Source organism: Pseudophryne corroboree, chromosome 7 (assembly GCF_028390025.1).
Source record: "Pseudophryne corroboree isolate aPseCor3 chromosome 7, aPseCor3.hap2, whole genome shotgun sequence".
NCBI classification, from domain to species: Eukaryota; Metazoa; Chordata; class Amphibia; order Anura; family Myobatrachidae; genus Pseudophryne; species Pseudophryne corroboree.
In genome coordinates, this window is record NC_086450.1 from 386,049,365 (window position 1) to 386,076,820 (window position 27,456).

At 44.9% G+C, this 27,456-nt stretch overlaps 1 long non-coding RNA gene across 2 annotated transcripts in view; it reads left to right on the top strand.

The window, feature by feature from the left end:
- The window catches only part of LOC134943762 (uncharacterized), a 66,524-nt gene that overhangs the window by 21,636 nt on the left and 17,432 nt on the right, over window positions 1-27,456 (top strand). Inside the window, exons 2-3 of one of the 2 annotated variants that reach the window (XR_010181732.1) lie at window positions 18,370-18,520; window positions 22,134-22,269. This is a non-coding gene — a long non-coding RNA (uncharacterized LOC134943762). The remainder of the gene's footprint in view (window positions 1-18,369; window positions 18,521-22,133; window positions 22,270-27,456) is intronic. The other variant, XR_010181731.1, reaches the window with a different exon arrangement.

The following is a 27,456-nucleotide window of genomic DNA, read 5'->3' on the forward strand; positions in this document are numbered from 1 at the left end:
CTCGTTATATGATTACGGCAATGAAAAATGTGTTGCACATTTCTGATATTACCCCAGGTACCACAAAAAAGGGTATTATGTTTGGGGAGAAAAAGCTACCAGTGGTTTTTCCCCCATCTGATGAATTAAATGAAGTGTGTGAAGAAGCGTGGGCTTCCCCCGATAAGAAACTGGTAATTTCTAAAAAGTTACTAATGGCGTACCCTTTCCCGCCAGAGGACAGGTCACGTTGGGAGACATCCCCTAGGGTGGATAAAGCGCTCACACGTCTGTCAAAAAAGGTGGCACTACCGTCTCCGGACACGGCCGCCCTAAAGGAGCCTGCGGATAGAAAGCAGGAGGCTATCCTGAAGTCTGTATATACACACTCAGGAATTATACTGAGACCGGCTATTGCTTCAGCATGGATGTGCAGTGCTGCAGCTGCGTGGTCAGATTCCCTGTCGGAAAACATTGATACCCTAGACAGGGACACTATATTGCTAACCGTAGAGCATATTAAAGACGCTGTCTTATACATGAGAGATGCACAGAGGGATATTTGCCGGCTGGCATCTAAAATAAACGCAATGTCCATTTCTGCCAGGAGAGGATTGTGGACTCGGCAGTGGACAGGAGATACAGATTCTAAAAGGCACATGGAAGTTTTGCCTTACAAGGGTGAGGAGTTGTTTGGGGATGGTCTCTCGGACCTCGTTTCCACAGCGACAGCTGGGAAGTCAGCATTTTTACCCCATGTTCCCTCACAGCCAAAGAAAGCACCGTATTATCAGGTACAGTCCTTTCGGCCCCAGAAAGGCAAGCGGGTTAGAGGCGCGTCCTTTCTGCCCAGAGGCAGAGGTAGAGGGAAAAAGCTGCAACATACAGCCAGTTCCCAGGAACAAAAGTCCTCCCCCGCTTCCTCTAAGTCCACCGCATGACGCTGGGGCTCCACAGGCGGAGCCAGGTACGGTGGGGGCCCGTCTCAAGAACTTCAGCGACCAGTGGGCTCGCTCACGGGTGGATCCCTGGATTCTACAAGTAGTATCTCAGGGGTACAAGCTGGAATTCGAGACGTCTCCCCCTCGCCATTTCCTCAAATCTGCCTTGCCGACAGCTCCCCCGGACAGGGAAGCAGTGCTGGAGGCGATTCACAAGCTGTATTCTCAGCAGGTGATAATCAAGGTACCCCTCCTTCAACAAGGACGGGGTTACTATTCCACAATGTTTGTGGTACCGAAACCGGACGGTTCGGTGAGACCCATTTTAAATTTAAAATCTTTGAACACTTATATAAGAAGGTTCAAGTTCAAGATGGAATCGCTCAGGGCGGTGATTGCAAGCCTGGACGAGGGGGATTACATGGTATCACTGGACATCAAGGATGCTTACCTGCATGTCCCCATTTACCCTCCTCACCAGGAGTACCTCAGATTTGTGGTACAGGACTGTCATTACCAATTCCAGACGTTGCCGTTTGGTCTGTCCACGGCACCGAGGGTATTTACCAAGGTAATGGCCGAAATGATGATACTCCTTCGGAAAAAGGGAGTTTTAATTATCCCGTACTTGGACGATCTCCTTATAAAGGCGAGGTCCAGGGAACAGTTGTTGATCGGAGTAGAACTAGCTCGGGAAGTGCTACAACAGCACGGCTGGATCCTGAATATTCCAAAGTCGCAGCTGGTTCCTACAACGCGTCTACCGTTCCTGGGGATGGTTCTGGACACAGAACAGAAAAAAGTGTTTCTCCCGGAGGAGAAGGCCAAAGAGTTGTCATCTCTAATCAGAGACCTCCTAAAACCAAAACAGGTGTCGGTGCACCACTGCACGCGAGTCCTGGGAAAGATGGTGGCTTCTTACGAAGCAATTCCATTCGGACAGTTCCATGCAAGGATCTTTCAGTGGGATCTGTTGGACAAGTGGTCCGGATCGCATCTTCAGATGCATCGGCTGATAACCCTGTCTCCAAGGGCCAGGGTGTCGCTGCTGTGGTGGCTGCAGAGTGCTCATCTTCTAGAGGGCCGCAGATTCGGCATACAGGACTGGATCCTGGTGACCACGGATGCAAGCCTTCGAGGTTGGGGGGCAGTCACACAGGGAACAAACTTCCAGGGACAATGGTCGAGTCAAGAGACTTCCCTACACATAAATATTCTGGAACTAAGGGCCATTTACAATGCCCTAAGTCAGGCAAGAACCCTGCTTCAACACCAGCCGGTGCTGATCCAGTCAGACAACATCACGGCGGTCGCCCATGTAAACCGACAGGGCGGCACAAGAAGCAGGATGGCGATGGCAGAAGCCACAAGGATTCTCCGATGGGCGGAAAATCATGTGTTAGCACTGTCAGCAGTGTTCATTCCCGGAGTGGACAACTGGGAAGCAGACTTTCTCAGCAGACACGACCTCCACCCGGGAGAGTGGGGACTTCATCCAGAAGTCTTCCAAATGGTTGTACACCGGTGGGAAAGGCCACAGGTGGACATGATGGCGTCCCGCCTCAACAAAAAGCTAAAAAGATATTGCGCCAGGTCAAGGGACCCTCAGGCGATAGCTGTGGACGCTTTAGTGACACCGTGGGTGTACCAGTCGGTTTATGTGTTCCCTCCTCTTCCTCTCATACCCAAGGTACTGAGGATAATAAGAAGGAGAAGAGTAAGAACTATAATCATTGTCCGGATTGGCCAAGAAGAGCTTGGTACCCAGAACTTCAAGAAATGATATCAGAGGAACCATGGCCTCTGCCGCTCAGACAGGACCTGCTGCAGCAGGGACCCTGTCTGTTCCAAGACTTACCGCGACTGCGTTTGACGGCATGGCGGTTGAACGCCGGATCCTGAAGGAAAAGGGCATTCCGGAGGAAGTCATCCCTACGCTGATTAAAGCTAGGAAGGAGGTGACCGCAAACCATTATCACCGCATATGGCGAAAATATGCTGCGTGGTGTGAGGCCAGAAGGGCCCCAACGGAGGAATTTCAGCTGGGTCGATTTCTGAACTTCCTACAGTCAGGGGGGACTATGGGCCTCAAATTAGGTTCCATTAAGGTCCAGATTTCGGCTCTGTCGATTTTCTTCCAAAAAGACCTGGCTTCACTGCCTGAAGTTCAGACGTTTGTTAAAGGATTGCTGCATATTCAGCCCCCTTTTGTGCCTCCAGTGGCACCTTGGGATCTCAACGTGGTGTTGGATTTCCTTAAGTCACATTGGTTTGAGCCACTTAAAACCGTGGAACTAAAATATCTCACGTGGAAAGTGGTCATGCTGTTGGCCTTGGCTTCGGCCAGGCGTGTGTCAGAGTTGGCGGCTTTGTCATATAAAAGCCCTTATCTGATTTTCCATATGGATAGGGCGGAATTGAGGACTCGTCCCCAATTTCTTCCTAAGGTGGTATCAGCTTTTCATTTGAACCAACCTATTGTGGTGCCTGCGGCTACTAAGGACTTGGAAGATTCCAAGTTGCTGGACGTAGTCAGGGCCCTGAAAATCTATGTTTCCAGGACGGCTGAAGTCAGGAAAACTGACTCGCTATTTATCCTGTATGCGCCCAACAAGCTGGGTGCTCCTGCTTCAAAGCAGTCTATTGCTCGCTGGATCTGTAGTACGATTCAACTTGCACATTCTGCGGCTGGACTGCCGCATCCTAAATCTGTAAAAGCCCATTCCACGAGGAAAGTGGGCTCTTCTTGGGCGGCTGCCCGAGGGGTCTCGGCTTTACAACTTTGCCGAGCTGCTACTTGGTCGGGTTCAAACACATTTGCTAAATTCTACAAGTTTGATACCCTGGCTGAGGAGGACCTTGAGTTTGCTCATTCGGTGCTGCAGAGTCATCCGCACTCTCCCGCCCGTTTGGGAGCTTTGGTATAATCCCCATGGTCCTTACGGAGTCCCCAGCATCCACTAGGACGTCAGAGAAAATAAGAATTTACTCACCGGTAATTCTATTTCTCGTAGTCCGTAGTGGATGCTGGGCGCCCATCCCAAGGGCGGATTGTCTGCAATACTTGTATATAGTTATTGCCTAACTAAAGGGTTATTGTTTGGAGCCATCTGTTTGAGAGGCTCAGTTGTTATTCATACTGTTCACTGGGTATAGTATCACGAGTTGTACGGTGTGATTGGTGTGGCTGGTATGAGTCTTACCCGGGATTCCAAATCCTTTCCTTATTGTGTCAGCTCTTCCGGGCACAGTTTCCTAACTGAGGTCTGGAGGAGGGGCATAGAGGGAGGAGCCAGTGCACACCAGGTAGTCCTAAATCTTTCTTAGTTGTGCCCAGTCTCCTGCGGAGCCGCTATTCCCCATGGTCCTTCTGTAGTCCCCAGCATCCACTACGGACTACGAGAAATAGAATTACCGGTGAGTAAATTCTTATTATATATATATATATATATATATATATATATATATATATATATAAAGGAACAGTTTCCCCCAGCGTTTCAGCAGAAAGGGGAATGTTACCCCGAAACGCTATGAATTAAATAGCACACCCTGCGGGATTTTACACACTAAACTAAACTAAGCTATGGTATGGAGAATATATATATATATTAGTGATGTGCACCGGAAATTTTTCGGGTTTTGTGTTTTGGTTTTGGGTTCGGTTCCGCGGCCGTGTTTTGGATTCGGACGCGTTTTGGCAAAACCTCACCGACATTTTTTTGTCGGATTCGGGTGTGTTTTGGATTCGGGTGTTTTTTTCAAAAAACCCTAAAAAACAGCTTAAATCATAGAATTTGGGGGTCATTTTGATCCCATAGTATTATTAACCTCAATAACCATAATTTCCACTCATTTTCAGTCTATTCTGAACACCTCACACCTCACAATATTATTTTTAGTCATAAAATTTGCACCGAGGTCGCTGGATGGCTAAGCTAAGTGACACAAGTGGCCGACACAAACACCTGGCCCATCTAGGAGTGGCACTGCAGTGTCAGACAGGATGGCCCTTCAAAAAAATACTCCCCAAACAGCACATGATGCAAAGAAAAAAAGAGGCGCACCAAGGTCGCTGTGTGACTAAGCTAAGCGACACAAGTGGCCGACACAAACACCTGGCCCATCTAGGAGTGGCACTGCAGTGTTAGACAGGATGGCCCTTCAAAAAAATACTCCCCAAACAGCACATGATGCAAAGAAAAAAAGAGGCGCAATGAGGTAGCTGTGTGACTAAGCTAAGCGACCCAAGTGGCCGACACAAACACCTGGCCCATCTAGGAGTGGCACTGCAGTGTCAGGCAGGATGGCCCTACAAAAAAATTGTCCCCAAACAGCACATGATGCAAAGAAAAAAAGAGGCGCACCAAGGTCGCTGTGTGACTAAGCTAAGCGACACAAGTGGCCGACACAAACACCTGGCCCATCTAGGAGTGGCACTGCAGTGTCAGGCAGGATGGCCCTTCAAAAAAATTGTCCCCAAACAGCACATGATTCAAAGAAAAATGAAAGAAAAAAGAGGTGCAAGATGGAATTGTCCTTGGGCCCTCCCACCCACCCTTATGTTGTATAAACAGGACATGCACACTTTAACGAACCCATCATTTCAGCGACAGGGTCTGCCACACGACTGTGACTGAAATTACTGGTTGGTTTGGGCCCCCACCAAATAAGAAGCAATCAATCTCTCCTTGCACAAACTGGCTCTACAGAGGCAAACTGTCCACCTCATCATCATCCTCCGATTCCTCACCCCTTTCACTGTGTACATCCCCCTCCTCACAGATTATTAATTCGTCCCTACTGGAATCCACCATCTCAGGTCCCCGTGTACTTTCTGGAGGCAATTGCTGCTGGTGAATGTCTCCACGGAGGAATTGAATTAATATAATTCATTTTAATGAACATCATCTTCTCCACATTTTCTGGAAGTAACCTCGTACGCCGATTGCTGACAAGGTGAGCGGCTGCACTAAACACTCTTTCGGAGTACACACTGGAGGGAGGGCAACTTAGGTAGAATAAAATACAACAACAAAAGGATAAAATTGGTTTCAAGCATACAGGGTCATTTTTGGTTCACAAAATAAGCTTATGTGATGTTGAAAAGGTGATTGAAGGTTATCCATTACAGTCTATTTTAATTCAATTGTCCAATGGACGGATTTTAAGTTTAATAAATTTTATATTGTTTTTTAGACAATTCATCTCTCTAAGCGCAGCCTTTTGTTGTTGTATTTTAGTTTTGTTTTTATAAAGGTTTAACTACCCTATATAGGCAGCTGCTGCACTTCTCAAATTGGAAAACACTTAAAGCGCCCTTTCCAACCTAGGTTGGTTTGTTTCATTAGGTAGAATAAAGCCAGTTTCTGCAAGGGCCTCCAAATGGCCTCTTTTTCCTGCCAGTATACGTACGGACTGTCTGACGTGCCTACTTGGATGCGGTCACTCATATAATCCTCCACCATTCTTTCAATGGTGAGAGAATCATATGCAGTGACAGTAGATGACATGTCAGTAATCGTTGCCAGGTCCTTCAGTCCGGACCAGATGTCAGCACTCGCTCCAGACTGCCCTGCATCACCGCCAGCTGGTGGGCTCGGAATTCTTAGCCTTTTCCTCGCACCCCCAGTTGCGGGAGAATGTGAATGAGGAGATGGTGACGGGTCACGTTCCGCTTGACTTGACAATTTTCTCACCAGCAGGTATTTGAACCTCTGCAGACTTGTGTCTGCCGGAAAGAGAGATACAACGTAGGTTTTAAATCTAGGATCGAGCACGGTGGCCAAAATGTAGTGCTCTGATTTCAACAGATTGACCACCCGTGAATCCTGGTTAAGCGAATTAAGGGCTCCATCCACAAGTCCCACATGCCTAGCGGAATCGCTCTGTTTTAGCTCCTCCTTCAATGTCTCCAGCTTCTTCTGCAAAAGCCTGATGAGGGGAATGACCTGACTCAGGCTGGCAGTGTCTGAACTGACTTCACGTGTGGCAAGTTCAAAGGGTTGCAGAACCTTGCACAACGTTGAAATCATTCTCCACTGCGCTTGAGTCAGGTGCATTACACCTCCTTTGCCTATATCGTGGCCAGATGTATAGGCTTGAATGGCCTTTTGCTGCTCCTCCATCCTCTGAAGCATATAGAGGGTTGAATTCCACCTCGTTACCACCTCTTGCTTCAGATGATGGCAGGGCAGGTTCAGGAATGTTTGGTGGTGCTCCAGTCTTCTGTACGCGGTGCATGAATGCCGAAAGTGGCCGGCAATTCTTCGGGCCACCGACAGCATCTCTTGCACGCCCCTGTCGTTTTTTAAATAATTCTGCACCACCAAATTCAAGGTATGTGCAAAACATGGGACGTGCTGGAATTTGCCCAGATTTAATGCACACACAATATTGCTGGCGTTGTCCGATGTCACAAATCCCCAGGAGAGTCCAATTGGGGTAAGCCATTCTGCGATGATCTTCCTCAGTTGCCGTAAGAGGTTTTCAGCTGTGTGCCTATTCTGGAAAGCGGTGATACAAAGCGTAGCCTGCCTAGGAACGAGTTGGCATTTGCGAGATGCTGCTACTGGTGCCGCCGCTGCTGTTCTTGCTGCGGGAGGCAATACATCTACCCAGTGGGCTGTCACAGTCATATAGTCCTGAGTCTGCCCTGCTCCACTTGTCCACATGTCCGTGGTTAAGTGGACATTGGGTACAACTGCATTTTTTAGGACACTGGTGAGTCTTTTTCTGAGGTCTGTGTACATTTTCGGTATCGTCTGCCTAGAGAAATGGAACCTAGATGGTATTTGGTACCGGGGACACAGTACCTCAATCAAGTCTATAGTTGGCTCTGAATTAACGATGGATACCGGAACCACGTTTCTCACCGCCCAGGCTGCCAAGGCCTCAGTTATCCGCTTTGCAGCAGGATGACTGCTGTGATATTTCATCTTCCTCGCAAAGGACTGTTGGACAGTCAATTTCTTACTGGAAGTAGTACAAGTGGTCTTCCGACTTCCCCTCTGGGATGACGATCGACTCCCAGCAGCAACAACAGCAGCGCCAGCAGCAGTAGGCGTTACACTCAAGGATGCATCGAAGGAATCCCAGGCAGGAGAGGACTCGTCAGACTTGACAGTGACATGGCCTGCAGGACTATTGGCTTTCCTGGGTAAGGAGGAAATTGACACTGAGGGAGTTGGTGGTGTGGTTTGCAGGAGCTTGGTTACAAGAGGAAGGGATTTAGTGGTCAGTGGACTGCTTCCGCTGTCACCCAAAGTTTTTGAACTTGTCACTGACTTATGATGAATGCGCTGCAGGTGACGTATAAGGGAGGATGTTCCGAGGTGGTTAACGTCCTTACCCCTACTTATTACAGCTTGACAAAGGCAACACACGGCTTGACACCTGTTGTCCGCATTTGTGTTGAAATAATTCCACACCGAAGAGCTGATTTTTTTTTGTATTTTGACCAGGCATGTCAATGGCCATATTCCTCCCACGGACAACAGGTGTCTCCCCGGGTGCCTGACTTAAACAAACCACCTCACCATCAGAATCCTCCTTGTCAATTTCCTCCCCAGCGCCAGCAACACCCATATCCTCATCCTGGTGTACTTCAACACTGACATCTTCAATTTGACTATCAGGAACTGGACTGCGGGTGCTCCTTCCAGCACTTGCAGGGGGCGTGCAAATGGTGGAAGGCGCAAGCTCTTCCCGTCCAGTGTTGGGAAGGTCAGGCATCGCAACCGACACAATTGGACTCTCCTTGGGGATTTGTGATTTCAAAGAACGCACAGTTCTTTGCTGTGCTTTTGTCAGCTTAAGTCTTTTCTTTTTTCTAGCGAGAGGATGAGTGCTTCCATCCTCATTTGAAGCTGAACCACTAGCCATGAACATAGGCCAGGGCCTCAGCCGTTCCTTGCCACTCCGTGTCGTAAATGGCATATTGGCAAGTTTACGCTTCTCCTCAGACGCTTTTAATTTTGATTTTTGGGTCATTTTACTGAACTTTTGTGTTTCGGATTTTACATGCTCTCTACTATGACATTGGGCATCGGCCTTGGCAGACGACGTTGATGGCATTTCATCGTCTCGGCCATGACTAGTGGCAGCAGCTTCAGCACGAGGTGGAAGTGGATCTTGATCTTTCCCTATTTTTTTAACCTCCACATTTTTGTTCTCCATATTTTAATGTGTGGAATTATATGCCAGTATCAATAGCAATGGCCTACTACTATATATACTGCGCACAACTAAAATGCACCACAGGTATACAATGTAGATGGATAGTATACTTAATGGATGACGAGTGACGACACAGAGGTAGGTACAGCAGTGGCCTACCGTACTGCTATATATAGTATACTGGTGGACACTGTCAGCAAACTGCTAAACTAGTCTAAAAAAATGCACCACAGGTATACAATGTAGATGGATAGTATACTTAATGGATGACGAGTGACGACACAGAGGTAGGTACAGCAGTGGCCTACCGTACTGCTACATATAGTATACTGGTGGACACTGTCAGCAAACTGCTAAACTAGTCTAAAAAAATGCACCACAGGTATACAATGTAGATGGATAGTATACTTAATGGATGACGAGTGACGACACAGAGGTAGGTACAGCAGTGGCCTACCGTACTGCTATATATAGTATACTGGTGGACACTGTCAGCAAACTGCTAAACTAGTCTAAAAAAATGCACCACAGGTATACAATGTAGATGGATAGTATACTTAATGGATGACGAGTGATGACACAGAGGTAGGTACAGCAGTGGCCTACCGTACTGCTATATATAGTATACTGGTGGACACTGTCAGCAAACTGCTGCTAAACTAGTCTAAAAAAATGCACCACAGGTATACAATGTAGATGGATAGTATACTTAATGGATGACGAGTGACGACACAGAGGTAGGTACAGCAGTGGCCTACCGTACTGCTATATATAGTATACTGGTGGACACTGTCAGCAAACTGCTAAACTAGTCTAAAAAAATGCACCACAGGTATACAATGTAGATGGATAGTATACTTAATGGATGACGAGTGACGACACAGAGGTAGGTACAGCAGTGGCCTACCGTACTGCTATATATAGTATACTGGTGGACACTGTCAGCAAACTGCTAAACTAGTCTAAAATGCACCACAGGTATACAATGTAGATGGATAGTATACTTAATGGATGACGAGTGACGACACAGAGGTAGGTACAGCAGTGCACTCTGCACTGTACTACTCCTATATAATATTAATTATACTGGTGGTCCCCAGTCCCCACAATAAAGCAGCACTCTGGGAGCACAGATATGGAGTGTTTTTCAGGCAGACAACGTATACTGGTGGTCACTGTCAGCAAAACTCTGCACTGTACTCCTGCTATAGCTGCTCCCCGGTCCCCACAATTAAGCAGTGTGAGCACTCAGCACAGATATATCATGCAGCACACTGAGCACAGATATGGTATGGAGCGTTTTTTTCAGGCAGAGAACGGATAAAAAAACTAGTGGTCACTTATCAGCAAAACTCTGCACTGTACTCCTAACAGCTGCTCCCCAATCCTCCCCACAATTAAGCAATAAAAAACAAACAAGAATCAACTGTCTTCTACAATAAACGGAGAGGATGCCAGCCACGTCCTCTCCCTATCATCTCCAATGCACGAGTGAAAATGGCGGCGACGCGCGGCTGCTTATATAGAATCCAAATCTCGCGAGAATCCGACAGCGGGATGATGACGTTCAGGCGCGCTCGGGTTAGCCGAGCAAGGCGGAAAGGTTCGAACCTGCCTCGGACCCGTGTAAAAAGGGTGAAGTTCGGGGGGGTTTGGTTTCCGAGAAACCGAACCCGCTCATCACTAATATATATATATATATATATATATATATATATATATACAAACATTATGGTTCCCTGGTATGGACTGGCTAGTCACCTCCAAGAATTAGGAACCAGGCGGCACTCCATAGGTTTTTTTAAATTGATTGAACTTTTATAAATCCATAACAGTTCAGTGCATTACAAACAAGTAAGCATTGTGCAATAGAGTCGACGTTTCAATGCCTTACAGGCGTTTTTTTCAAGGTGCCAAATGCTGGATCCGTGCAAAAAACAAACAAACAAAACAAGAACCAAATGCACTTACCTAAAGAGGTGACCAGTGTATGATCCTTCACCTCCCGCTTCCGGACGCCAGCGGAGAGCGGGCCGTGTGCACTGGGACTGTCACACGTGTACCTGCTGATGACATCACCACGTTGCCAGGAAACCAGACACGGCGTTCCCTCGACCCGCGGCACACAGGAGCTGAATGGAGGGAGGAAAAAGTGCAATAAAATAAACAAGAGTGACCACATAAATATAATGCTGTCATAGACGTGTATAGCATATTCTGAGTATATTAGTGTATAAGTGTACTTAAAACAAGATTAAAAACATCTATAATAGAAGTTGTCAATGTAATTTTTGCAACATGGGGATATACAGCCATAATGGCAGTGTAGGAATGCGCAAAAAAATACTATATAAACTAAGAAACATTCAATGCTGGAAGATAATATATATACGTCCAAATCACTGGAATTATACTGCAAAATCACAGTAATTATACGTCCAAATCACTGTAATTAATTGGCAAAATCACTGTAATTAATAATTATACGTCCAAATCACTGGAATTAAATGGCAAAATCTCGGTACCGCCTGCCTAGTGAAGTGGAATCTTGATGGGATTTGGTACCGGGGACACAATACCTCCATCAATTGTCTAAATCCCACTGCACTAATGGTGGATACCGGACGCACGTCTAACACCAACATAAGTGTGAAGGCCTCAGTTATGAGGGCTTCCATCGTCATGTGAAGCTGAACCACTAGTCATGAACATAGGCCAGGGCCTCAGCCGTTCCTTGCCACTCCGTGTCTTAAATGACATATTGGCAAGTTTACTTTTCTCCTCAGACCATTTAAATTTCTTTTTTGGGGTCTTTTTACTGAACTTTGGCTTTTTGGATTTTACATGCCCTCTACTATCACATTGGGCATCGGCCTTGGCAGACAACGTTGATGGCATTTCATCATCTATGTCATGGCTAGTGGCAGCAGCTTCAGCACTAGGAGGAAGTGGTGCTTGATCTTTCCCTATTTTATCCTCAAAATGTTTGTTTTCCATTATTTTTCTGGAGTTATATAACACAAGGGGGGTCATTCCGAGTTGTTCGCTCGGTAAAAATCTTCGCATCGCAGCGATTTTCCGCTTAATGCGCATGCGCAATGTCCGCACTGCGACTGCGCCAAGTAAATTTGCTATGCACTTAGGAATTTTACTCACGGCATTTTCATCGTTCTGGCGATCGTAATGTGATTGACAGGAAATGGGTGTTACTGGGCGGAAACAGGCCGTTTTATGGGCGTGTGGGAAAAAACGCTACCGTTTCCCGAAAAAACGCAGGAGTGGCTGGAGAAACGGGGGAGTGTCTGGGCGAACGCTGGGTGTGTTTGTGACGTCAAACCAGGAACGACAAGCAGTGAAATGATCGCAGATGCCGAGTAAGTCTGAAGCAACTCAGAAACTGCTACGAGGTGTGTAATCGCAATATTGCGAATACATCGTTCGCAATTTTAAGATGCTAAGATTCACTCCCAGTAGGCGGCGGCTTAGCATGAGCAAATCTGCTAAAATTCACTTGCGAGCGAACAACTCGGAATGACCCCCAATATGCGGCACAAGAGAGTGTACTTGGATTAAATATTAATAACCCCTTTATTTGGAGAAAATAATATACAGCACAGGACAGCACCACTGAATTTATATGGCAGCACCACTGGACTGGATTTATACGGAATTATATGGATTTATATGGAATTATACGGCAGGATAGCTGGAATTATACGGCAGTATCACGGGAATTATACGGCAATATCACAGGAATTATACGTCAGTATCACGGGAATTATACGCCAGTATTCCGAGAATTATATGGCAATATCACAGGAATTATACGACAATGTCACAGGAATTATACGCCAGTATCACAGGAATTATATGGCAGTATAACAGGAATTATACGCCAGTATTCCGAGAATTACATGGCAATATCACAGGAATTATACGGCAATATTACAGGAATTATACACCAGTATCACCGGAATTATACGCCAGTATTCCAAAAATTATATGGCAATATAACAGGAATTATATGGCAATGTCACAGGAATTATATGACAGTATCACAAGAATTATATGGCAGTATCACAGGAATTATACGCCAGTATTCCGAGAATTATACGGCAGTGTCACAGGAATTATACACCAGTATTCCGAGAATTATTAGGAAATATCACAGGAATCATACGCCAGTATTCCGAGAATTATACGGCAATGTCACAGGATTTATACGCCAGTATTCCGAGAATTATACGGCAATATCACAGGAATTATACAGCAATATCATAGGAATTATACATCAGTATTCCGAGAATTATACGGCAATATCACAGAAATTATATGCCAGTATCATAGGAATTATATGGCAATATCACTGGAATTATACGGCATTATCACAGGAATTATACGCCAGTATCACGGGAATTATACGGCAATATGACGGGAATTATACGACAGTATCACAGGAATTATACGGCAGTAACACTGGATATATGGCAGCAGAGGACACCACCCCTGTGACTGGTCACTGGACTGATGCTGCACAAGACACTTCCCCTGGTCTAATGCAGGACAACACAGCACCACTGAAAGGGACTTATACAGCTACACTGGATATATGGCAGCAGAGGACACCACCACTGTGACTGGTCACGGGACTGATGCTGCACAAGACACTACCCCTGGTCTGATGCAAGACAACACAGCAAAAATGCAAGGGAAATAAACAGCAGCCAGCAGCACTGGGGACATATAGCAGCAGAGGACACCAACACTGTGACTGGCTGGACTGATGCAGCATAAGACACTGACTACACTGGACTTGACTGAGCAGCACAAGACAGCACAAGACTCGCCACCCCACTTTCCCGCCCCCACACAGACACTGAGGACAGGGCCGAAACAAGGATTTTCCTCACCCGGGGCAAATTGGCGCCCCCTCCCCAAAAAAAAAAAAAAAAACCCTGTCAGACTAAAATAATCATATTATCAAAAAATGCGAAAAAAGAGGATACTATTGGACAATATTCCCCTATGTGCCTCAAATATCCTATGCGTCACATGCCCCGCCAGCGTGTTCAACTACATGCTCCTTTGTGTGTTCCCATACATTGCACTATATCATAACACTTCATCACTGCACTACATTCCCCTATCCCCTATCCATTGCACTACATCACTATATTACATCCCCTACACGCTGAACTACATCACTACACTACATGCCCCTATGCGCTGCACTACATACCCTATATGCTACACTACATCACTACACTACATCCCCTTATATGCTACACCACATCAGTGCACTACGTGCCCCTATATACTGCAATACATTACTACACTACATACCCTATAAGCTACACCAAATCCCCCCCATCTGGGAGGCAAAGTGGAGGTTGACACTGCTAACTGGGAGCACAGTGCGCTTCTATAGCTTGTACAGTGCACCACACGCTAGTCGCAGCACTGCATGGCAAAGAAGAGAGTTTAAGACAGTAACCGGCATAGGAGAGATCCCAGGTACTGGAGCTCACCTGCACAGCGCCGGAGCTAGCTGCGGGCAGACAGGTGGGTCAGAAACATTGCCCTGGGAGCTGTCTGCTGTTTCACAGGAGCAGCACAGCACTGCCAGTTGGGGGGGGGGGGGGGGAAACCTGCTCCTCTGTAACTCCTTGGCACCCCATCAAATCCTGCACGCGGGGCGCATGCCCCCTTGCCCCCCCCTAGTTACGGCCCTGCTGAGGACGGAGACACGTTCTCTCACTACACTCACCGAGACTGGAGTGAAAATGGCCGCGACACGCGGCTCCTTATATGGAATCCAAATCCCGCGAGAATCCGACAGCGGGATGATGACATTTAGCCTTGTTCGAGTTTCCGAGTCAGGCGGGAAATCCCGAGCCTGACTCGGAACCTGGCTCAGAGTGTGAAGTCCAGTAGGGTTCGGTTCTCAGAGAACCGATGCCGCTCATCCCTGATAGATAGATATATATATATATATATATATATATATATATATATATATATATATAATCTAGTTGTATTCCGGCGGCACTCACTCAGGACTTGTACAGCAAATCAATAAAGCAGAGACAACGCTCTTAACTCAGTTAACGTTTCAGATTTATATCTTTCGTCAGAACAGCATATACATAATAATCCACGTACCTTTATACCCTTCACCATCACCCGTGCACCGTATCCCAGGCTCGTCCACGCCGGCGGGGGACGGATGACGTCATCAACCTGCACCTCTCTCCCAGACGCTCCTCCCCGTCGACGTCCCGGTTGCCATAGGGACCATCTATAAACAACAAAAGTGCAATATACATTATACTACGTCTCCAGTAAAAACGCTGGAACCAGCTACCAAGTTGCACATGACTAGCAATCAATCATAATAAATTTCAAGTATAAAATCATTCTGACCTATATATTATCCACTTTTAATCTGTAAAACAGTTTAAGCTAAAATGCTCATTAAGTCCACCCGGGGCAACTGTATTTAATCGGTGTATCCACCTGGCTTCCCGCTGTAATAACAACCTACCTCTATCGCCACCGCGAATATTTTTAGGTTGTTGGTCTATGATTTTATATTTGAGGGTTGCCAACCCATGTCTAAACTTGGCAAAATGCCTGGCCACTGGTTGTGCCTGGCTCTGTCCCTCAATAGCTGCACGGATCGCGGACCTATGCATGGCCATTCTCTCGCGAAATTGTCGTGTGGTTTTACCCACATAAAAAAGCCCACATGGGCATCTTATATAGTAAATCACATGGGTACAAGTACAAGTCAGAATTTTGTCTATTTTTATGAACTTCCCCGTATGGGGATGTGAAAAACCAGGGCCCACCTCCATGTAGCTGCAGGTTGTGCAGCCCACACATCTGTAACACCCCGGTTTTTTGGTCAAAAATGTAGTTTTCTGGATAGGTCGAAATGAAGAAATGTCATTATGTACCAAGTAATCCTTCAGATTCCTATTCCTAGTGTAACTAGGCAATAGGGACATATCCTTGAAGGTACTTGTTTCCTTATCCGATGCAATAATTGACCAAGCTTCCCTCGTATGTTTAGAGATTTCACCACTGATAGTTGAAAATCTCTGAACAAAGGGGATTTTATGCTGCATCTTATCTGTCTTGACATTTGATTTTTTAAGTAGATCCCTTCTATCTAGCTTTAAAACCTTCGCTTTCGTTTTCATCAGTTCCTTCCAATTATATCCCCTCGACTGAAAATTACGGGCCATACCATCTATCTCCAATTCAGTATTAACAATATTTTCTGAGATTCTGTGTGCCCTTAGGAACTGGGAATATGGTAAACTATATTTGGTTGTAGCGGGGTGAAAGCTAGAAGCCTGCAATAAGGTGTTTTTATCGGTCGGTTTTTTGTAGAGACCAGTATGTAACCGTCCTTCTGACAGAGTAATTTCGACATCCAAATAATTTACCCGTACCTCACTAATAATGGCAGTAAACTTAATGTTTACATCTCTCTGATTGATCTCTAAGATCAATTGATCAAGGGATTCCCTGGTTCCAGACCAAATTAGAAGCAGGTCATCTATGTAGCGTGTAAAGAATATTATTCTTTTTGCGTTACTTGGGTTAGAGAAGAATAAATCTTTTTCTATCTCGAACATAAAGCAGTTCGCAAATGCTGGGGATACGCAACTACCCATTGCGCACCCCTGCAGTTGTTCGAACCACCTGCTGTCGAACAAAAAGTAATTATGTGTCAGGGTCAGTCTCAACAAGTCTAAAAAGAATTGTAGATCCGGGCCCTGATACAATGAGTGACTAGATAACAGCCGTCTTGCCGCCTCTATACCCCTATCATGTGGGATGTTGGTATAGAGGCTGACCACATCCAGCGTACACAATATGGTCTCGGCAGGCAGATCGGGCAATGATTGTAATTTACTAATTAGTGACGTTGTGTCCTTAAGGTATGTAGACTGTGCCTGAATGACAGGCTGAAAATAATGATCTAAATATTGCGACACCTTGTAAAAGACAGAATTGCGGGCTGAAATGATCGGACGACCCGGTGGCTCTGTCATGTTTTTATGAATTTTAGGTATTGTATAGAAGACAGGGGCCACCGGGAAGTCCTGTATCAGTGCCTCCCGCAGTGCTGTTGTAATTAAACCCTCCTGCACTGCTTCCTCTAACATGCCTTTAAGTTCACAATTGTATATGTCTGTCGGATCCACCATCAAACTTCTATATACCGAAGTATCTAATAATTGTTTGTACGCTTCCTTTTTATATTGGCATAGACTCTGTACAACAATACCACCCCCCTTATCAGCGGGGCGTATAACTATGCTCTGATCGTTACTCAGATTAACCAATGCTTCCCTTTCCCCTTTCGATAAGTTGGACCTCTGCTTCTGATGGGATTTAGCTGATTCCCCTACTTTAGAGTCTAAGACCCTCGCAAAGCACTTGAGTGAAGTATTAGATGTAACAGGGTCAAAGTTCGAGCGTTTTCTCAATGAGCTGGGAATGTCCGACCTCTTTGTCAATTGTGGTTGTATTGAAAAATGTTCTTTTAACCTTAGCCTTCTATTGACGTTATAAGAATCAATCTTCCACTGGAAATCATTAAACTCCGTAGTAGGTATAAATGACAGGCCTTTACCTAATACTGAGAGTTCATCAGTGGTTAACACCCGTCCTGATAGATTGAAAATTATGTTGTTTTCTTCGTCTTGGTGGTTGTTTTTTTTTACTGATTCTTTGGTTTTGCTTGCTGCGCCTTGTGGAGTATCTGCTTTGGCGCCTCGCATGGCTCTTGTATTGACCCCCAAAGGGGGCTTATTTCTCTGTGATCGGCCAGCTGACTCATTTTCACTAAAAGTGGACTGTTCACCACTAGATGTGTCTGTCCCATACCCCCTACGGGGTCTCTGCTTGAATCCACGTCGTTGTTGTTGGCGTCGGCCGTCCGGGTTATTGACCCAGCTGTAAACGGTACCTTCCTGATAGTCCTTCTGTACCGTAAGTAATTTACGCCTTTTGAACTGTACCAGCTCCTGTTTGTATGCTTCCAATTGCTCTGTTAATTTATCCATCCATTTTACTTCTGGATCAGCCCTAAGTGCAGTCAGGTGTTTCTCCTCAAATGCCACAGTCATCTCTTTCAGCAGATTCATTTCACGTGCCGATTCCTCTATTACTAGAAGAATCAGATCGAGACTACACTTATTGAGAATACCTATCCATTTCCGGCAAAATTCAATATTATACTTTCCTATCGTAGGAATATTGCGCACCCTGAAACCCTATGGCAACCGGGACGTCGACGGGGAGGAGCGTCTGGGAGAGAGGTGCAGGTTGATGACGTCATCCGTCCCCCGCCGGCGTGGACGAGCCTGGGATACGGTGCACGGGTGATGGTGAAGGGTATAAAGGTACGTGGATTATTATGTATATGCTGTTCTGACGAAAGATATAAATCTGAAACGTTAACTGAGTTAAGAGCGTTGTCTCTGCTTTATTGATTTGCTGTACAAGTCCTGAGTGAGTGCCGCCGGAATACAACTAGATTACATGCACGTGAGTGACGGAGGGCACCCGGGCGTTCTACACTTAAGACAGTGAGTGCCGGTAATTTGTCTTAACTGCATTTGTCCTGAAGTCGGATACTGACACTTTGAGTGAGAGTATCTGATCTGGAATATACAAGGCACCGTCAACGTTTTTCTGACTTTCTATCTTCAATCAGTCATCTGGTGTTGGTGTTTCACAGTAAAGGCTTTCTGTTTTAAGGTGACCATGGCACATGGTACGGAACCAGGAGAACCTGGAGGTTACCGGCATATTGATGTTGCCGCATGCGACATATGGTCCTTTTCAGATGCTGACGCGGAAAATATCAGATTTAAAGAAGATTTGGCCACGTCGGGTGGCCTGGAAAGCAATGATATTGTTTATCAGAAATTATTGCGTTTGCACAAGAAACAAACGGACTTTTTTATGCATGGTGTAACGTTATCGGATTATCACCGAAACCGCCAGATTCCACGGGGTTTCAGGGTGCGCAATATTCCTACGATAGGAAAGTATAATATTGAATTTTGCCGGAAATGGATAGGTATTCTCAATAAGTGTAGTCTCGATCTGATTCTTCTAGTAATAGAGGAATCGGCACGTGAAATGAATCTGCTGAAAGAGATGACTGTGGCATTTGAGGAGAAACACCTGACTGCACTTAGGGCTGATCCAGAAGTAAAATGGATGGATAAATTAACAGAGCAATTGGAAGCATACAAACAGGAGCTGGTACAGTTCAAAAGGCGTAAATTACTTACGGTACAGAAGGACTATCAGGAAGGTACCGTTTACAGCTGGGTCAATAACCCGGACGGCCGACGCCAACAACAACGACGTGGATTCAAGCAGAGACCCCGTAGGGGGTATGGGACAGACACATCTAGTGGTGAACAGTCCACTTTTAGTGAAAATGAGTCAGCTGGCCGATCACAGAGAAATAAGCCCCCTTTGGGGGTCAATACAAGAGCCATGCGAGGCGCCAAAGCAGATACTCCACAAGGCGCAGCAAGCAAAACCAAAGAATCAGTAAAAAAAACAACCACCAAGACGAAGAAAACAACATAATTTTCAATCTATCAGGACGGGTGTTAACCACTGATGAACTCTCAGTATTAGGTAAAGGCCTGTCATTTATACCTACTACGGAGTTTAATGATTTCCAGTGGAAGATTGATTCTTATAACGTCAATAGAAGGCTAAGGTTAAAAGAACATTTTTCAATACAACCACAATTGACAAAGAGGTCGGACATTCCCAGCTCATTGAGAAAACGCTCGAACTTTGACCCTGTTACATCTAATACTTCACTCAAGTGCTTTGCGAGGGTCTTAGACTCTAAAGTAGGGGAATCAGCTAAATCCCATCAGAAGCAGAGGTCCAACTTATCGAAAGGGGAAAGGGAAGCATTGGTTAATCTGAGTAACGATCAGAGCATAGTTATACGCCCCGCTGATAAGGGGGGTGGTATTGTTGTACAGAGTCTATGCCAATATAAAAAGGAAGCGTACAAACAATTATTAGATACTTCGGTATATAGAAGTTTGATGGTGGATCCGACAGACATATACAATTGTGAACTTAAAGGCATGTTAGAGGAAGCAGTGCAGGAGGGTTTAATTACAACAGCACTGCGGGAGGCACTGATACAGGACTTCTCGGTGGCCCCTGTCTTCTATACAATACCTAAAATTCATAAAAACATGACAGAGCCACCGGGTCGTCCGATCATTTCAGCCCGCAATTCTGTCTTTTACAAGGTGTCGCAATATTTAGATCATTATTTTCAGCCTGTCATTCAGGCACAGTCTACATACCTTAAGGACACAACGTCACTAATTAGTAAATTACAATCATTGCCCGATCTGCCTGCCGAGACCATATTGTGTACGCTGGATGTGGTCAGCCTCTATACCAACATCCCACATGATAGGGGTATAGAGGCGGCAAGACGGCTGTTATCTAGTCACTCATTGTATCAGGGCCCGGATCTACAATTCTTTTTAGACTTGTTGAGACTGACCCTGACACATAATTACTTTTTGTTCGACAGCAGGTGGTTCGAACAACTGCAGGGGTGCGCAATGGGTAGTTGCGTATCCCCAGCATTTGCGAACTGCTTTATGTTCGAGATAGAAAAAGATTTATTCTTCTCTAACCCAAGTAACGCAAAAAGAATAATATTCTTTACACGCTACATAGATGACCTGCTTCTAATTTGGTCTGGAACCAGGGAATCCCTTGATCAATTGATCTTAGAGATCAATCAGAGAGATGTTGTAAACATTAAGTTTACTGCCATTATTAGTGAGGTACGGGTAAATTATTTGGATGTCGAAATTACTCTGTCAGAAGGACGGTTACATACTGGTCTCTACAAAAAACCGACCGATAAAAACACCTTATTGCAGGCTTCTAGCTTTCACCCCGCTACAACCAAATATAGTTTACCATATTCCCAGTTCCTAAGGGCACACAGAATCTCAGATAATATTGTTAATACTGAATTGGAGATAGATGGTATGGCCCGTAATTTTCAGTCGAGGGGATATAATTGGAAGGAACTGATGAAAACGAAAGCGAAGGTTTTAAACCTAGATAGAAGGGATCTACTTAAAAAATCAAATGTCAAGACAGATAAGATGCAGCATAAAATCCCCTTTGTTCAGAGATTTTCAACTATCAGTGGTGAAATCTCTAAACATACGAGGGAAGCTTGGTCAATTATTGCATCGGATAAGGAAACAAGTACCTTCAAGGATATGTCCCTATTGCCTAGTTACACTAGGAATAGGAATCTGAAGGATTACTTGGTACATAATGACATTTCTTCATTTCGACCTATCCAGAAAACTACATTTTTGACCAAAAAACCGGGGTGTTACAGATGTGTGGGCTGCACAACCTGCAGCTACATGGAGGTGGGCCCTGGTTTTTCACATCCCCATACGGGGAAGTTCATAAAAATAGACAAAATTCTGACTTGTACTTGTACCCATGTGATTTACTATATAAGATGCCCATGTGGGCTTTTTTATGTGGGTAAAACCACACGACAATTTCGCGAGAGAATGGCCATGCATAGGTCCGCGATCCGTGCAGCTATTGAGGGACAGAGCCAGGCACAACCAGTGGCCAGGCATTTTGCCAAGTTTAGACATGGGTTGGCAACCCTCAAATATAAAATCATAGACCAACAACCTAAAAATATTCGCGGTGGCGATAGAGGTAGGTTGTTATTACAGCGGGAAGCCAGGTGGATACACCGATTAAATACAGTTGCCCCGGGTGGACTTAATGAGCATTTTAGCTTAAACTGTTTTACAGATTAAAAGTGGATAATATATAGGTCAGAATGATTTTATACTTGAAATTTATTATGATTGATTGCTAGTCATGTGCAACTTGGTAGCTGGTTCCAGCGTTTTTACTGGAGACGTAGTATAATGTATATTGCACTTTTGTTGTTTATAGATGGTCCCTATGGCAACCGGGACGTCGACGGGGAGGAGCGTCTGGGAGAGAGGTGCAGGTTGATGACGTCATCCGTCCCCCGCCGGCGTGGACGAGCCTGGGATACGGTGCACGGGTGATGGTGAAGGGTATAAAGGTACGTGGATTATTATGTATATGCTGTTCTGACGAAAGATATAAATCTGAAACGTTAACTGAGTTAAGAGCGTTGTCTCTGCTTTACTGATTTGCTGTACAAGTCCTGAGTGAGTGCCGCCGGAATACAACTAGATTACATGCACGTGAGTGACGGAGGGCACCCGGGCGTTCTACACTTAAGACAGTGAGTGCCGGTAATTTGTCTTAACTATATATATATATATATATATATAAGGTAAAAAGGTAGCGGCGGCACTCAATCAGACTTAGCAACTGATGTAGATATTATTATTGTGCCAACATGTTTCGGGGATTAGACCCCGTCCTCAGGGCCTCTTTTTTTACCTTATATTGTGGAAAGCAATTTTTCACTAGGAGGGCACCGCAGCAAATACTATCAGTTACTAAGGGGAGTGCCGGGACTATTTGCTTACTATATATATATATATATATATATGTGCTCACTATAAGAAAGTGTAAGGATCTACAGTAAATATCCATACACAGTGGTGCCAAAATAATATATTTTTTGTAGCTCCATATAACCATAAATACACAATAATCAACCAGGTTCATTATTTTGTGACATCAGAGGGCAATAATAATTCTCATGCATAACATTTATCAAATGTGATATTGGGTTTGGGGTTCACCGGGGATCCTCTTGTGACTTTCATGGCTATCCCAAGGCCAGAATGTAAGAGGTACAGTAAGTGGTGATTTTTCATGGATTTTGCCACTGGATTTAAAGTGGTGCTTTCTCACCAGGTTGGTTTTGCCTTTAAACCTCCCCCCTCACCCCCAAAAAATAAATCCCCACTCTTGCCAAATCAGAGCCTGTTGCATTATGGGATGGATTTAGGGGTCAGGGTACCCCTAGGCCAGTGGTTTCCAAACTTTTTTGAATCACGGCGCCATAGAATATCAGAATTTTTTTCACGGCACCCCTAGGACAAAAATTTCTTATTGAGAAATTTAGAAAGAAATATTACATTAAGTAGATCACGTTTATATGTCATCCTTAGGGTCAGTTGTGTGGTGAGGGACAAGATTTGCATCTGTTTGGCCACATATTTTATGACTGGCAGCCACCAGCACTGGTTTTGCCTATTATAATGACCATGAATAATTTGAATTGGTCCTGGACCACCAACCCAGGGCACCCCTGCAAGTGTCCCGAGGCACCCTAGGGAGCCACGGCACACAGTTTGGGAACCTCTGCCCTAGGCACAAATGTAATGGTTGCCCCCTCCGCTCACTTTTATTATAATTTTTTGTGTTTGATTATAACTCCTCAATTGATGATTGCCAATTTAATATAATAATAAAACAAACCATGAGTTATGACTTTTTATTTAAGTTTTAATTATGCATGCATATTTGCTACATAGGGCAGCTCACAGCAGCAGTATGTGCATGTACTACCCATCCACACCCCACACAAGATGGCGTACGGGGTGGTAGTGTGGAAATATTTTATAGTTACTAGTAAATTCAGACTAACAGTTATAAAACTAATGCCAACCCAAAACAAGTGCCTCCCCTAGACACATGCCTCACCTGCCTAATGGGAAATACACTACTGTCTGTAGCCATGAGTCACTTCAAATACAGTACAGAATGTTGGGTTCTAATTTCTAGATCACCAATGTTCTATTCATCTGATGTCAATTAATAAGTACAGTAATTCAAATAACAAGAGAAGCAGATGATGTTTGCTGATAAACACAAGCAAACATCACCCTTTATTGCACAAGTCCTACAACAGTGATTAGAACCTTCTTCTTAAGTATTAGGTGACCTCTTCTTATGGTGTGAAAAACTATCTCACAAGCCATGGCAAGGGGTCAGTTCTGCAATGACATACACTGACAGCATCCAGTCAAAACATATGTGAGCCACTGTTACAGTAATTTAACAAGTCAAGAAAACATATTTATTATTACCATGTATAGCCATTTATAAAGTAGCAAGGTTTTTTTTTAAGTTCAGCAAATGTGCAGCACAGAAAATATGGGTATAGAGAAAATACAGATTGGGGTTGTCTGATTAATCTGCCAGTGTTTTCTTTATATATAATAGTGAATGAGTGGAATTTTATTGTGATTCGAATAATGATAGTGGCAGAAAAGAAAATGTCCGCCGTGCTGAGTATAATGGAGGTGAAAACGTACAGCTGCATATTTGTCCAATCTCCTGGAAGTTTACTAAAGTGGGCTAATCCTTTGCATCCCATTAGCTTACTGTGAAGTGAGCAGAATGCGGGTATTGATGACACGATTCACTATAAATCGCATACTCCCAGAATTATGACACTAGGGGTGGTGCCACAGTAATGTTATTTGGAGTGCTCCGCAATTATTATTTTTTCAGGCAATCCAATTAGAGCCCTTTTTTACTTCTCAAAACATTATCAATTTTCGAGCGAAAACACATAGAATCTGTAATAATTTCACAGACCTATGTGTGTTTTGTTTACGCATCTGTGATCGTAAAAACGGGGCATTTATCAGGGATTTTTCTTTTCCGGGGGCTGAACAGTTCCCGAAAAAAAAGCCCCAATAAGTGCGGGCTGACTTTGGGGCAAAATCAATAGCCCAGGGGGATATTGAATTCCCCCCTCAAAGGTCATCTCCAGCAATTCTGTTTCACCCTGGAAATGGCTCTCGTTCCCATGGCAATGAGTTCATTGTGATTTTGCAGGTCAATTCATAGATCATATGCTTATGATTGCCGTCGATGCACATTCCAAATGGCCTGAACTCCAACTTTGTACACTCATGGGTAAAAATTACTTCACATTCATCTGCAACATGACATGAGTCTTTTAATACCCCCAGTATCTGTGACCGGGGCGCAGAGAGATATGTGGGCCAAAGAGAGCAGTAGAGCCATAACCATGCCCTCAACTATGCCATGCTCACATATGCCATGCTCACACTGTGTGCCACTGCAAGTAGGAAAATGCTCCATGGAGGAACTTTGTTGAGACCCCTCTGGTAGTCAAGCATCCCCTAATAACCAGGACCACTCAATGTCTAGATGGTCTTTGACTAGTGATACAATGTGTTTTTAGCCTATAAATCTTATTTTGTGATTAGAGTGTAGTATCACTATTGCACCCACTTGTGTAAACCACACTTAGGGCCTGACTCATATTGCAAGTAGAGATGTGCAGCGGGCATTTTTCGTGTTTTGTGTTTTGGTTTTGGATTCGGTTCCGCGGTCGTGTTTTGGATTCGGACGTGTTTTGGCAAAACCACCCTTTCGGATTTTTGTCGGATTCAAATGCATTTTGTATTCGGGTGGGTTTTTTTTTTTTAAACCTCAAAAACAGCTTAAATCATAGAATTTGGGGGTCATTTTGATCCTATAGTATTATTAACCTCAATAACCATAATTTTCACTCATTTCCAGTCTATTCTGAATACCTCACACCTCACAATATTATTTTTAGTCCTAAAATTTGCACCGAGGTCGCTGGATGACTAAGCTAAGCAACCCAAGTGGGCAGCACAAACACCTGGCCCATCTAGGAGTGGCACTGCAGTGTCAGACAGGATGGCACTTAAAAAAATAGTCCCCAAACAGCACATGATGCAAAGATAAATAAAAAAAGAGGTGCAAGATGGAATTGTCCTTGGGCCCTACCACCCACCCTTATGTTGTATAAACAGAACATGCACACTTTAACAAACCCATCATTTCAGCGACAGGGTCTGCCACACGACTGTGGCTGAAATGACTGGTTGGTTTGGGCCCCCACCAAAAAAGAAGCAATCAATCTCGCCTTGCACAAACTGGCTCTACAGAGGCAAGATGTCCACCTCATCCTCATCCTCCGATTCCTCACCCCTTTCACTGTGTACATCCTCCTCCTCACAGAGTATTAATTCGTACCCACTGGAATCCACCATCACAGGTCCCTGTGTACTTTCTGGAGGCAATTGCTGGTAAATGTCTCCACTGAGAAATTTATAATTCATTTTGATGAACATCATCTTCTCCACATTTTCTGGAAGTAACCTCCTACGCCGATGGCTGACAAGGTTACCGGCTGCACTAAACGCTTTTTCGGAGTACACACTGGAGGGGGGGGGGGGCAACTTAGGTAAAATAAAGCCAGTTTGTGAAGGGCCTCCAAATTGCCTCTTTTTCCTGACAGTATACGTACGGAATGTCTGACGTGCCTACTTGGATGTTGTCACTCATATAATCCTCCACCATTATTTCAAAGGTGACAGAATCATATGCAGTGACAGTAGACGACATGTCAGTAATCGTTGGCAGGTCCTTCAGTCCGGACCAGATGTCAGCACTTGCTCCTGACTGCATCACCGCCAGCGGGTGGTTATGCAGATTTTATCCTTTTCCTGGCAGCTCCAGTGGTGGTAGAAAATGAAGGAGGAGCTGTTGGCGGGTCACGTTCTTCTTGACATGACAATTGTCTCACCAGCAGGTCTTTGAACATCTGCAGACTTGTGTCTGCCGGAAAGATACAACGTAGGCTTTAAACCTAGGATCGAGCACGGTGGCCAAAATGTAGTGCTCTGATTTCAACAGATTGACCACCTGTAAAACCTGATTAAGCGAATGAAGGGCTCCATCCACAAGTCCCACATGCCTAGCGGAATCGCTCCGTTTTAGCTCCTCCTTCAATCTCTCCAACTGCTTCTGCAAAAGCCTGATGAGGGGAATGACATGACTTAGGCTGGCAGTGTCTGAACTGACTTCACGTGTGGCAAGTTCAAAGGGTTGGAGAACCTTGCACAACGTTGAAATCATTCTCCACTGTGCTTGAGTCAGGTGCATTCTCCCTCCTTTGCCTATATCGTAGGCAGATGTATAGGCTTGAATGGCCTTTTGCTGCTCCTCCATCCTCTGAAGCATATAGAGGGTTGAATTCCACCTCGTTACCACCTCTTGCTTCAGCTGATGGCAGGGCATGTTCATGAGTGTTTGCTGGCGCTCCAGTCTTCGGCACGCGGTGGCTGAATGCCGAAAGTGGCCCGCAATTTTTCGGGCCACCGACAGCATCTCCTGCACTCCCTTGTCGTTTTTCAAAAAATTCTGCACCACCAAATTAATTGTTTGTGCAAAACATGGGACGTGCTGGAATTTGCCCACATGTAATGCACGCACAATATTGGTGGCGTTGTCTGATATCACAAATCCCCAAGAGAGT